Genomic DNA, 13,484 nt, shown 5'->3' on the forward strand with positions numbered 1-13,484 from the left:
GGTTTCTAAGAATGCCTTGTGCGTCTTTCTCGGGCGGAAACCGCAAAATAGAGTCTTCTTCGATGTCAGCGCGCGTGGAAAATGCAGTAAATAATATCCTCAAAAATGAGAAGATGCTGTTCGCAGTTCGCGATGTAGACTGTGATTTTTATATGTCACGGTTTCATCGGCGCGATAATATCGCCAGATGTGTTTTAAGGCGAGCCAGGGTGCGCATTTTGCATAACTTTATTACGTTTATTATGAACTCTCTTCACTAACTGCATAATAGTTTCAGTGAAACATAAACGCAATTGGAGTACTCTAAAATTGAAAAGCCAATCATGATGCACAAGTTTGCCTTACTGTAACAATGACAATCGATCCAATTAAAACTTAAGTACAATTCTAATTTCGAGTTGAAGCGACGTAATTAAAGTTTATACATTATGCCCCGCATTCTCTCGCTGCTCATAACGTGTAGCATGCAAATTGCACGTTTACTATTACACTCTATTATTATAAATACCTGCTTCCCAACGCACCAATTTGCACCGTGAATTCGATCGATTGGACGTAACTTCCTTCCGCGGCCGGTTTTACTACACTGAAACAGAGAAAATGACATTCCATTTAATATTTCGTGAATATCAATACAGACTTGTACATACATAAATATGTCTACAAAGAAATTAGTTCAAAGTAAAGACTGCTTATTTTCTCTTTTAATTCTCATCCACATTCAACTCTTTTATATTTCAATACAACGTAGTTTTGTCCATTCGACTATTTAAGTACAATTCGGATGAATGCATTTTAAATGACTGCAAACACTTTTATTCCACTGCTCTGCTTTCATAATGCTGCTCCCTATATAATGGTGCTAACAAGGCGTAAGCGAATGAACTAGTCTTATTGAGTTACTTGAAAAGTAATAATACAACCGGAATTGACCAAGTTACTCGCTTGCTAAGCTAGTCGCTTTACCATGGTTTTAAGAAGAACGCAAAAAAAAAAAAAAAAAAAACCATGCTCTAAATTTCTTATTAAACATCAAAAACGATTATTACACGTTGTTAATTTATCGCAAAATTACTCGATGCTTTGAGCTCATTTTTTAAGTCGTTTTTTTTTTCAATAATATCAATGACGCAATTTACACGCGTATTTCTATCACTGAAGTGTAGACATAGAAATGATAAGGTTGGAATATTATCGCCTGTTCCTCGAGAACTCAACATCGATGTAAACGTCATGGGAGAATATAATTGAGATACCTATCTAATCAGCAGATAAGTCCACTAATATACCTATGTACTCCCAAATGAAGCAAGACACCGTATTGGTTAGAACTTAAGTTACTCGCTGGAGTTATTATCACTCGTCGGAGATACGCGACGTACAGATTAACCGTAACAGAGCAACGATAAAGGAACATTTGCATCTCGCGAGAACGTGCTTATGCTGCGTAATTACCCGCGAGAGTAATCGCAATCAACGCCTCTCGCACACGATCGACATTACAGTTCAACAACTCGACCCCGGCATTCCTCTATTGTCCTGTCGTCTAATGCGCCCCCTCACCCCCTCCGTCTCTCGAAAACATAATACGCAGCACTCGCGTCGTATAGATAAGAGCTGTGTAATGCGAAATCACTTGCGCGAACAACGAATGCTCCACGCGATCATTGTCGAGAAATGAATTATCTCGGGACGAGTATCGCGGTATCGATTGCGAAACGCTAGTATAGAACCCTCGCGACCGAATAGGTAGACTAATTAGACGACAGAACGTTACTCGAGAAGAGCAAAAGCGCTTCTAACAAGCGGCGTTGACCGCGATACGCCGATTGCGGAAACGATTGGCTAACAAGATCTCTCTCGGAGAGCACACGCTCAAAATCAATCGTCGAATTGGATTATTAATGAACGAGATACCGACAGATTGACAGCGAATAACGGCCGCAGAAACCTCCCAATTTGTACCATCTTAAAAGTTTGTACTATCATTAAAATTTAATATATATAGATTTCTTTCAATATAAAAAGTATAGGGTTTTAAAGAATCTTTTCTATATAAAATATAAAGATTCTCTCAACAATTATATATATATATATATATATATATATATATATATATATATTGAATATTACAAATAATTAATTTTAAATTGATTAATTTAATTAATTAATTTTATAAATTAATTTCTCGTAATATATATGATTCAAAACAAAATCAATCATTAAATAAATTATGAGTAATAAAGTGATAAGAACCTTTAAATTTTATTGTCTCTCTTAATTGAAAATAAAAAAAAAAAAAAATACAAAAATCATGTTTATTTGTGCAAAAAATCGTGTTTAGAATAACATCCGAAATCTTAATAGTAAACGAGTAAACTCTGAGAACAAGAGGCCACCCTTTGCGATGGTAATAATGAGCGTCACGTGGCGAAAGGGTGCCGGTACTGCTGGCCCTTTCGGGTGTCCGGAGTGCCGTTATTAATGGAGAACGAAATAAATTTCGGCGCGCGCGGCTCGGCTTATTATAATCCTTGCTATATATATACGTTGTGCTCCGCCTCAACCCTTTGCGCCAATTCGCCTCATCCCACCCCGGTACCTTCACCTTTCTATCCGGTCTGCGCCGCATGACACGGCGGATTATCGTACGCTGTCGAGATCGTCGAATTATTCCACGGTCGACAACGCCCTTTTTAAGTCCGACGAGAATGCTCACTTCTCACGCACGTGTGTAAAAACGTGCATCGCCCTATACGCAATTTTACGCGATACGCAATGTTACAAAACTACTTCGATCTTCTCACGAAAAGTGAGAAAATTTCCGGCGAGCGCGTTAAAAACATTTCGCAGACCTTTCTTGGCTTTAAAATAATATATAATATTTCGTTAAAATTGTACCGTATATAATATATACACAATATAGTAATATAATGCATGATTATTATATGTATATTGTGTTTTAGAGTTATGGTGCTTGTAATATAGATTTTTGGAGAAATTTTGAATAAATTTAATGGAAAGGCGTTACCCATAATTATAATTTAGAAAAATGAAACAATGAATGTTATTTAATTAGAGCTGATTAGATAAGCTTATATAGATGTAAAGAATAATATTAAAGTATATGGATGATAAAAATATGCAATTTTATAGGATCGTAATTCCCAAAGCGAGCGTATTTTCTTAAGATCAATAGTCCACCCTTTCCTGTCCTTTACAAGAAAATGTATCGCGCTCCAATCCATTAATTTAGTTCCCACTCGCGACCACAGACGAGATCGTGCGGTTGTACCAAGAGTCATGGCTCAAGCCGGAAACTCGAACGTCGAACAAGGTTGTCCGCGAGAGACCGCAATACTCTTCCCACAATGCCAATCCGATACAATATTTACTCGGATCTGGTCCAAAGGCGACTTCACGAAATAGTTGCATATTTTACAGACGAAAACAGAGTTACAGCGCGTGATTCAGATTTATAACTTACGATAAAAATTTATGTACCATCGTGTGAATTGAAATTTATTGTCTTAGTTGAATTACACAAGAGATTTTATCTCTTTGTACATATACATGACAAAACTTTTATTATTTCTCATTTTACTGATATGTTAATCAAAACCGAAAAAAATGCATTAGTGAAAAATCTGGTACATCCAGTATATAATTGATAATTCTCAATTCGATTGATCGTTAAACTTAACGAATCCCGATTAATTTTTGTCATATTTATTGACACGTTAAATCTAGAGATTTTAACATCTCGCTACAAGAATGATTCTGACACTTGCAGGAAGATTTCCGGGCGTCTAATCTTTGCGTTTTCGATTAATGTTTCATTAAGTTCTGTTGATCTTACGTCAAAAGCTTCCGATCCACAGTACCGAAGTACCTTGTTTCCCTGGAAAGATCGTCATTCCAACGTTCTATCCCGCGATTCTCTCTGAGTGTTTATGTAGGAGGACGAAGTCGAAAGGAGATGCAGGATCGAAGACGGCTGGGTGGCATGCCGAGGTGCTTTAAGCCGGCAGCTTCGCGTGAAATTCAAAGTCAAGAAATCCTACCGCAGATGCGAACTCGAGTTCATAGAATTAACTGATATATCACACTCAATGCATTTAATATCTTTTTAGCAATTTGACAAAATTAATTATTACTGTATTAAAGAGCAAAATATTTTGTGTTCGTTTAAATGATTAAGATAATAAATCTAAAATTTAATAATTTCTATAATAATTTCTAAATCCAGTCCTTCAAAGAATACACATTCTTGCGTTGGCTTCTCAATTTTATTAATTCTTTATATATGACATAAAAAATAAGGTTAGTTAGCGTATTCTTTATTACAATATTGCTATAAAAATGAAATTTATAAAATTTTTGTTTAAAGTGAAAGAAGTGATTTTTATTTACCAAAATAAAAAAAATTAAAAATCTTTTAAGAAATTTAAAAAAAACGTGTGTTTTATATATATATATATATATATATATATATATATATATATATATATATATAAAACACACGTTTTTTTTAAATTTCTTAAAAGATTTTTAATTTTTTTTATAGCAATATTGTAATAAAGAATACGCTAACTAACCTTATTTTTTATGTCATATATAAAGAATTAATATATATATAGATTATTATATATATTTAATATATATAGAATTATATATATATAGATATATTAAACATAAAATTTACAGGTTATCGCAAAGAGAAGCTTGCTTCGCCATTCTGAGTAAGTTGCTAAACGCGTATACGTTTAATTTCCATTATAGGAATCGCGAGAATACTAAAGCGAGAAGCTTGCGCCCCCGCGAGACATCGAACGGTCCAAGGCAACACGGAGGGTAAAAGCAAGACGGTCTCGAACCGCAGGTGCAACCATCCAACGCCCGAACGCCGAGCACAGAACGTACGTGAACACGTGCCCTCCCTTCTCCCTCATCCCCCGCCTCTCTCTCTCTCTCTTCTCTCTCTCTCTCTCGGTCGCTATCTTGGGCAATACTGAGACTCTCCCACGGGATAAAACGAAACCCGGGCCCGCGCCGGTTTCATCCTCCTATATATACGCGGTCGCGGCGAGCGGTTCCTCCGCTCCGTCTGGACCAAACCGTTTATCCCGCCGAACTTTCAGCCTCACCGGGTCTACAGTACGTCCGACCCGACCAGCTCCCCAACTCCCAGCGTTCCCCTCTCCGCACCCGGCAGTTCCCGACCACCACTTGGAGTAGACACCCCTCCCTCCCTCCCTCCGGCATCCACGACCAAACGCCCGGGGCTCCGAGCTTCCTGAATATTTTATTTACTCGTCGCCCGCTTCTTCCTCTCTTTGCCTCCTCGGGTTTCGTTGCACCGCCTTTCTCTCTGTCTCTTCATCTCGCACGTTGCCCTCTTTCCCTCACCGGCCCCACCTGAACATCGATGCTGCTCTTACACTTAGCAGTTCTACCGTCGAGCTTTTCCCTCTTCGATTGCCTTAGCTTTTTTACCCTTCACCGTCTTATCGTCTTACCACTATCGCCTCTTTTTACCCTTAATCGCGCGAATTTATCTTGGTTAGAACGTCTCCTAGAACAGCGGCCGATCGCTCTCTCATTCCATTCGGTTTTTTTCACGTGTGAAATCATACATAATAGGCATACCTACTCGAACATATGTATTTATATACATGGTGTATTATAGTGGCACAAAATCCGTGTAATGCGTCACATAACGATTCCATATTCCGCTCGTCTTTTCGATTTTCCCGAACTGATTTCTACCGAATAGACGTGATAATGTTCCTCTTTTATGACCGCACGAAGCCAGTAGATTCCTTTAATTATTCGCGTTATATCCAAAGCGTTGCAATTTTCTGAGATTTATTTCCGAACTTTTCTCGTCGGAGGTTGTATAATAGTAACAGGTGAAATTGCCAATTTTATTCATCGAGTCGTCGTCTATAACCTTCGTAAAGTCACGAAACTTGTTTGAAAGAAACGAGTTAATATTGTTTGAATTTAATGATTACTATAGGGATATTCTTAATTTTAAAACAATCTAAATCGACGAACTCAAGTTTAAATTTATTCTAACGTTAGTGAATCGTGATGTTAACTTACACTTACAAAAATAAATATACGTCAGTATATATATATATATAACGCCCATACTTTTTATACTTAATTATATATCTAGCGATGGTTAAATTTAGTTTAACTAAAACAATTTCATTGAATATTTTATTCTCCTCAACTTTACCAAGTCCCATCAATTTTCAATCATATGTAATTGGAACACTATCGATTCCCCTACGCTAAAATAATCACTATTCTTGTTAAGTAACTTGACTTCCAGTGGTTGCGGTTCAGAGCATTCGACATCTGAGACAAGTCGTTGAAAATATATATATATGTATGTATGTATGTGTATATATATATATATATATATATATATATATATATATATAATGTACGTATATATTTTGCCGCAGTGAATTCCCTCGCTACAGCCGAGTCGGAAGCGGATAATCAAATATCCGCGAGAACCGGCCGGAACCGGTTACCGCGCGAAACAAATTTCCCGCGATCGCGCACATAACTTCTCATTGAATGTTATAACTTCATTAAAACGAGCGAGCGAGCGGATATACGGCGGTGCGAGCGAAATGAGATTATGCAGGATGCATCGTCCCTTCGGTTTTGGGCGCGGACTTCTTCGTTAATTTTGCATCGAGGTTCCGCGTGCGTCGTATATGCGTACACCGAGGCCTGAAGCACGGTAATGTGTGCCATGTGTGTATATGTGTGCGGTATGTCTGTACGCGTATGTACCGAGACCTAATCCGCGACGAGGATGGCCGGTGATTTCATAGGGAATTAATCGATCGGGAAGGGTAAATTCGTGTGCCGGTATTAAAGGATTTCCCCATGGTTGCTGATAATTCGATTGTACTCCTGTACATACACGGATACAAAGGACAGCATACATGCATACACATTCGCGCATACGCGTATACGTATACACGGACGTTGTTCCGAAGCGCAGCCGGCCAGAACGAATGAAATCCGGAATAAATTCCTAGTTACAAGCGCGCGAGCAAAAATAAAATCCACTCGTGGCGTCGACGTCGGCGTCGACGTCGGCGTCGGCGTCGGCGTCGGCATGCCCGTCGTAAATTTCATGCCGTCGCGGATGCACCTCTGTTACAAGATATACATAATCCAGGCTCGTTCCATTGTCAATGCTGCCGAGCTGGCGTTATGTATATGTATGTACGAATTACATTTCTCTCGCGCTCTACCTCGCGAAAAGAAGACAATGCTTTATTTTTAACTAGGAACGGCGACTTGCGCTTCGTGCTCGTGTCCATTTTTAACAAGTTGTTCCACCTGCCATTGCTACAGAAACTGTTTACAGAGTGTCCCACATTTCTCTGCATTATCTTTCAACAAAGATAGAGAGAGAGAGAGAGAGATAACAAAAATTTTAGAAAAATTAAAATTACCAGTATTTCAAACAATTAAAATAGCAGAAATTTCATTTGAAGCTTCACAAAATTGTAACATTAGGAAAAAAAGAAAAGAGGATGATTAAGAAAATTTAATATGGCTTTTACATTATTTAAGCTAAATAATTCTAAATATAATAATAAGTATTCTTCTAAATTTTAAAAATAATAAGTATGTGCGCTTGCACTTCTATGCATTATCTTGAAATAAAACAGAAAAAAAGGAATAAAAATAAATAAATAAATATAAAATACATATATATATTTAAAGCGATAACGCTAATATACACGCATTTTTTCCTTACTACTTCTGCTTGATATAGACACAGACATTTTACTTAATTTATATAGGAATTAACGGCCGTAGTTACATCACTGGAAAACTTGTGGTAGAGATGTTGTCAGGAAAGAATCACGTGACGTTTAAACAGCACGAACGTCAATAGAACGCGTTACCAAGATTGTGTAGTCTTCGCGTAAGAAGCCATTACTCGTCGTGTTTAACATCCGAGGGAAAGCGCCTGTCTCAATTAGCGGGACAGACCGTAAAACCCTTCCCACGCCGGAAATCAGCTCCGATCCTTATCCGCTTTGTAGCCCGGGTGCCAAGAAAGCGCGCGCAGCACGATAATTGCTTTTCTGCCCGTGGCACAACGAAAATATTGTTGCTGCTGGCGGTGCGGCGCGGCGGTGATGGCATAAATTTAGCAGAAAAAATAGAAAGAGTAATCGCCTTATCACACATATACACTCACACGCAAACACACATACGCGGGAGTTCCGCGACATCTCTCCAATCCCGGCGAGCTTAAAAGCTAGAACGGGGGGGGGGGGATTTCGTAGGGGGAATTGCGGAGTATCTTCGAGTGTGTATACCGCATTCGTTAATCTATCGCGAATTATTTCAGAGAATTTAATCGAAATTGTTTTTTCCTATAAAGATTTATACATTTCTCCTACAAGATTTAGACATTTTCACATTAAGTGATTTTGCCTCAATTATATATCAATTATATATCAAATTGTAAAACATACTTCTATATAATTGTAAAAAATACTTCAATATTTTTTTTTTTTTTTTATTTACTCCCCTTCCCTCGCCATGCAATATTTTTATTTAAATAATTATATTTAAATACAAAAGTATATCAAGAAATCCTTCTGGAAAATACCATTTTTTTCAATAGATTTTTTGCACGCTACGATTTAAAAAATTGCATCCCACATATATGACAGAAATGCAGAGTTATAAAACGATAATGATTTAACTAACGAAGACGAATATTCATAAAGAAAACATGAGAAAAAGGAAGGCAAATGGACGTGTGTAGCGCGAGTAGCGTATGTAATGGAAGCACAAAAGTAAATTACTACGCAAATGCTAATCAACGCAGTACACTCGTAGAAAAGAAGAGAAAAAAGATAACAATGATTATTTTTCCCGCGGACTACGTTACTACCGAAAGAATAATGTTCGCGCGCAAAAAGAAATGGCGGCAATCCTGGAAAATGTAAAATGGTTTTCTGGCAAAATCTTTCCTAACCAACCTCTAATTTACACCATAATTATAATCCGCAATTCATTTTATGTATAATAAATGTCCAAATTAAAATATCTATACATAATAATATATAATAAAATTCAGAAAAATAATGAATTTATCTCAAAAGAACGTCGCAGCTTATTATGTACCTATTTTCTAATCAAAAAAGGAGAAAAACAAGAAACAATACATAAGATTTTACAGAAAGTTTAATCACACCATTTATTTACTTTATTCTTATTAATATAGAAGAAAAAAATATGATTTTTAAACTATAGTTTTTTTTTATTTTCCTTAAAAAAGGCAAGTATAGAAATAAATTTCATTTAAGAAACTAATATACCGGCAAAATATAATTCAGACTATAAAAGACAAAATGCGGAATAATTTACGAACAGTTGCTAGAAAAGAAGAGACCGAACGCTCTTTAAATAATAATAATAATGATAATAATAATAATAGTAATAGCCCGGATATAATCGCGAGAAACATTCCCGGCGACATCGAGGCCAGTCGGAGGGAGCGGTAATAATAACCGACGAATAATTTGCACCCCGGATGCTAATAAGCGTCGTGCGCGTTGGAAAAACGGAGAGGAGAGAGAAAAAGTAAGAGAGACAGTAATCGAGTATTTTTCCCGCAACTCGACCGAAAAAAAGTAGTGTTCGCGTGGTTCCCGCCCCCTCAAAAAAAAAAAAAAAAAAAAAAAAAAGAAAGAAAGAAAGAAAGAAAAAGAAGAGGAGAAACGGGAGAGACGGTCCCCGGGGACAAGACCGAAGGCACTCGCTGCTAATAGGCTTAAGTTATTAAACGAGGAGGAACAGGAGGGTAGAGGGGTCGACAGGTGTGAGCACCGTGAATCGTCGCACGCTCTTTCGCAGTCGCGCTAACCGCTAGATAGGGAGAAGCGCGAGCCTTCAATCACTAAGAGCCGAAAGCCGCCCTTTTATATCCGCAAAACTGCAAAATCATCGTGATTCGCGATTTAAGTCACGTCCGCGCTTCTCTAAGTTATCGGCGAATACGGATACTGAGGACCGGCACACCATTCGCGATAACGAGACACGTGCCCCGTTCTAAGCGCGAATTCACGCGTTGAATTGCTGCGCATTCAAACGCGTTCTTACGCGCTCAAACTTTCGCACTGCATATAATCCGTGAGCTCAACACACTCGTTACCAAACTTAGATATTGCAACTTTCAAAAGTAAAATTTATCATAATATTAGAATTATATTTTTCAAGCGAATTGCAGTAAAATTTGATATTACTTACAGCGATGTGTCTAAAAAAAAATTTGGGTAATAAAAAAAAAAAAGGTAAAAGAAATAAATTAAAAAAAATTCTAGCATATATATTAAATATTTGTGTTGCGTGAATGTTATACAAATCGATAGTAAACCGTCTCATGGAACTTCGTAATTGCTTCACGAAGTAATATCCTGTGGCAATTTCAAATTTCACACAGATTCATTTTCAATGTGCATTTTTGAATGTGTATGTTTGAAAGGTTTCGCCGAGCAACTCTGATTTAGAATAATTACAGCGATGCCATTATAGCGCCTAAGCGGTAACTTTGGAGAGCGTTAATAAATCACGCCCTTCATTTTCTTTAAGACGAGACGCCGCCGTTGGGAAATGCGCATGTCTCGGGATGGCAAGGCGGTAATGCGGTTGGCGTTGCTGGTTTATAAGCGCTGCTACCGTAAGCACTACGGTGTCGCGTATTTTCTGAATGGATCGCTGCGCAGCCTCCTTAGCTCTTGCCTGACTAGCGAGATATACGGGCTCTTAGAATAACTATTTTCCTCGCTTGAGCGAACAGTATGACGCTTTTAATATGCCGCGCATTAAATTTACATAAAGAAGAAATGCTTAATGTACGATGAACGTAATTATATGCTATAAAAATTAGAGTTAGAATTTTATTCTCCCGTTATATTAAAAATAATCGTTCGATTTTACACTGTTGCAAAATATTGTACAACGCATATAAATCTTGAATATCAAACTACCTTCAAAAATATTTTGCAATACATGTATTGCAATTATACAATGCCTTATCAAACGTAGCAACAAGTCAACATGATAATAATATTAATGAAAAATATGTAGAAATCGTCAAAAAAGATTTATCTAAAACAATATTATCATTATATTTAGAAGAGCATCTATTCGCGATGTGTAAGACAAATAGCAAGAAAATTTCAGGAAATTATGCCGCTAACAAATTCTATCCGTTGATAATCGCTTAGGTAATTAACGTTGATTAATGTTTCCTAAACGCGATTTCACGCGAAGACACTCCGATGGTAGATGTGATTTCTAATGTTTCCATCGAGTGACTTTGAAATACAGCCTCGAAGCGTCTTATCGTGTTAACCCTGCCAACAGCGTCGCAAATGTAAATTTAACGGAACAGAGTAAAATTTGAATATCAGCATTTATATTACAGACTACGCGAAATACGTTTATACTGTATATCATTTTTTTCAATTGTTTGATCTCATAGGAAAGAATAATATAAATTTAATGTTATCTGCCGTTGATAAATTGAAAACTTTTTAGTGCAAAAATCTACAGTTTCATACATAACACACAATAATGTATATTTTAATGCACGCTCCATTCGTTCCACGTTTCAAAAATATATTGTAGTAATATTCTATTGCAGCAATACATATATATTCTATTATACCGCGCTTATTTTCTTGTACGTACTATCCTTCCTGCGCAGTTACATTTTCTATCGCATTAAAATAACAGAACTGGAAATGGAAAAAATTTCAGGATTCTACTCGCTTCGCAACACAGATAGATGCTGCTATGCTGAATCAAGCATGAAAGAAAACAAAACCATGCTCTGATCCTTCGAAACGTTGCATCCGGCAAGCAAGCCGCGCATTAAAATGTATCGAGTAAAATTCTATAATTCAAGTTACATAAGATGTTCCAATTTTAGAACGAATCATATACGATTTACAATTCTTATGCTTTAGAGTCGATTATTTTATTCTAATAATAATAAAAAAAAAAAAACTAAATAGATCAATGTTTGATGCAAGTTTTTATTGTTTAATTTTATAAATATTTTTATAATTAACCGCCAAGTAACAAGTTTGCTAATAAAAAGTTTGCTAATAAAAAAGTTTACTTTTATTATTTATTTACCGTAAATTTATCTTTCTTGTGTTATTTATACACTATTACCTAAATTGTGACACATGTTAAGATTGCTTATTAACGAGAAAGCAAAAGAAAGAGAACACATTTTTTCTTAAATTAAAAATATCGATTCTAAATTAATAAAAAAAAAAAAAAAAAAAACACCCATACAAGATAAAATATAGTTTATTAATTCCTCTCGTATAAAGTGAACGATATCATACCCGACAGTCTTCGGAACGTAGCTGCGTGCTTCATAATAGCGTTATCAGACGAGACTCGCGCGTCAGACCGTATATCGATCGCGTTCGCGGCCACGACAGTTTCTCATCGTGCACCGAGCATCTTACGACACGCTTTGCAAACAATATACGGCAAAAGCATCCTCCGCAACGGGGAGGCCAGACTATTATGCCCTGTCTCTCCCAAGAAAATCCAGCCCAAGCCTGGGCGCATTATTCCATTCGCAAGAATCCGACGTCGCGCGATCCTTCTTAGAGGCCACAAAGGGGTACCTTTCTACCGGTATGAAAATCTCGCGAAAATTAAAAATCGACGTCTCTCTCTCTCTCTCTCTCTCCCTTCCTCTTCCTCTTCGCCTCCCCCACCTCTCCTGCTACTTCCCGCCACTATGAAGACGGAAGAGAAAAGGATTGAAAAGCGCCGGCGAATATGTGCGCGAGCGCGCTGTTGGAGGAACGCGAGAAAAGAGGATGGGAGAGGTAGGATACGATATGAGTGGAATGCTTTACGACCCCATTTTTCAGAAGATCACCTTTTGTCCCGTCATTCTCCTTCGACTCACTCCCTATTCCGCCTCTCGCTTGCTTTTTGTTTCACCGTCGGTCATCTCTTCCTATTCCTTGATATTTTATACATGCATATATATATATATATATATATATATCTTTTGTTCTCGTAAACTTAGCTTGCACGTATATCCCCTACAGTGTATTTACATACCGCAGAATCGTTCGCTTGATTTCACAAGAACTTTTCGATCCGCGAATTGAAAGTTAAAGGCAATGCGGTACGCATGCTTGTGCGGTCTGTTCTACACGGTGTATAAAAGCATTATATTTTACATTCGGGATATGCCGCTCCAGTTCGCTCGGTTCCTTTCGTGATTCTCTGAAAATCGTACAAGATATTTGCCGGACTCTTCTCCTTTCGTTTTTTCTTTATCTTATTCTGATGCATTTTATTTAATTTATTTCGAAAATGCTTCTTCAAAAATTCCAAACTTTCGCATTTCTATTATTCAAATATCATAATAATGT

The 13,484-nt window shown here is 37.2% G+C and overlaps 1 protein-coding gene across 6 annotated transcripts in view; it reads right to left on the reverse strand.

Moving 5' to 3' along the window:
- LOC140670956 (uncharacterized) overlaps positions 1-13,484 on the reverse strand; it is a 251,243-nt gene that overhangs the window by 196,025 nt on the left and 41,734 nt on the right. For 4 of the 6 annotated variants that reach the window (XM_072901877.1, XM_072901876.1, XM_072901878.1 and 1 more), the window contains exon 2: positions 509-586. The gene's annotated coding sequence lies outside the window, so the exon portion shown is untranslated. The remainder of the gene's footprint in view (positions 1-508; positions 587-13,484) is intronic. The other 2 variants (XM_072901881.1, XM_072901880.1) reach the window with 1 other exon arrangement.

The sequence above is a fragment of the Anoplolepis gracilipes genome, chromosome 11, assembly GCF_047496725.1.
Source record: "Anoplolepis gracilipes chromosome 11, ASM4749672v1, whole genome shotgun sequence".
Lineage (NCBI taxonomy): Eukaryota > Metazoa > Arthropoda > Insecta > Hymenoptera > Formicidae > Anoplolepis > Anoplolepis gracilipes.